Genomic DNA, 699 nt, shown 5'->3' with positions numbered 1-699 from the left:
GGTGCAACACTCCTTGGCCGTCGGCGGGGTTAGTGTACTCTGCGTTGTGTTATATGTTGAAATAATGGCACTGACCACTGTTGTCACACCGGTTGACTTTACTTATCCCCTGGGTAATTGCAAAGGAAAATAAAATGAGTCACAGCACATGGGGTGATCATCTGCTACATGCGTCTCTTCTCTCAGCTTGGAGAGCACAAACTGCGTTACACAAATCACAAAATAAACTATTACCATAAATTATATCAAGTGCTAATGTAAGTCTAACCAGTGTGAACATTTATGAACAAATACTGTGTGGAACATACCTGGGTAATTGCAAAGAAAAATAAAATGAGTCACAGCACATGGGGTGATCATCTGCTACATGAGTCTCTGGAATAGAACCACGCATTAATTAGCACACACGACAGAACACGTGCACCCACAAATCGCCCCAACTGCACTTGTCTCAAATAAAACCCGTACTCATATGAACAAGACAATTTGTGATAACTTAAAACAATGACAAAATAGTTTAACCAACAGAAAATACCATATCTGGCGCTCTTAGCAAAAGCACATACCTTCTCTCAGCTTGGAGAGCACAAACTGAGAGTTACACAATGATGACGTACAAATAAAGCGCATCTCAGGCGTCTTAAAAAAGACAGTACACAATTTATACGCTACAGTATATAACCCTGTTTAAACAATTAA

The 699-nt window shown here is 39.9% G+C and overlaps 1 long non-coding RNA gene across 1 annotated transcript; it reads right to left on the bottom strand.

The window, feature by feature from the left end:
- Window positions 1-7: 7 nt before the first annotated feature.
- Window positions 8-659, bottom strand: LOC109957175 (uncharacterized). Its single transcript, XR_002274511.1, has 3 exons — window positions 567-659; window positions 309-375; window positions 8-109 (listed from the first exon to the last, which is right to left on the bottom strand). It is a non-coding gene; the product is annotated as an uncharacterized LOC109957175 (long non-coding RNA).
- Between the last annotated feature and the right edge of the window lie 40 nt (window positions 660-699).

The sequence above is a fragment of the Monopterus albus genome, unplaced genomic scaffold, assembly GCF_001952655.1.
Source record: "Monopterus albus unplaced genomic scaffold, M_albus_1.0 scaffold25.1, whole genome shotgun sequence".
In the NCBI taxonomy this organism is placed as follows: domain Eukaryota; kingdom Metazoa; phylum Chordata; class Actinopteri; order Synbranchiformes; family Synbranchidae; genus Monopterus; species Monopterus albus.
Note: the sequence above shows the minus strand (reverse complement) of the source record. Positions and strands in the feature narration are given on the sequence as shown.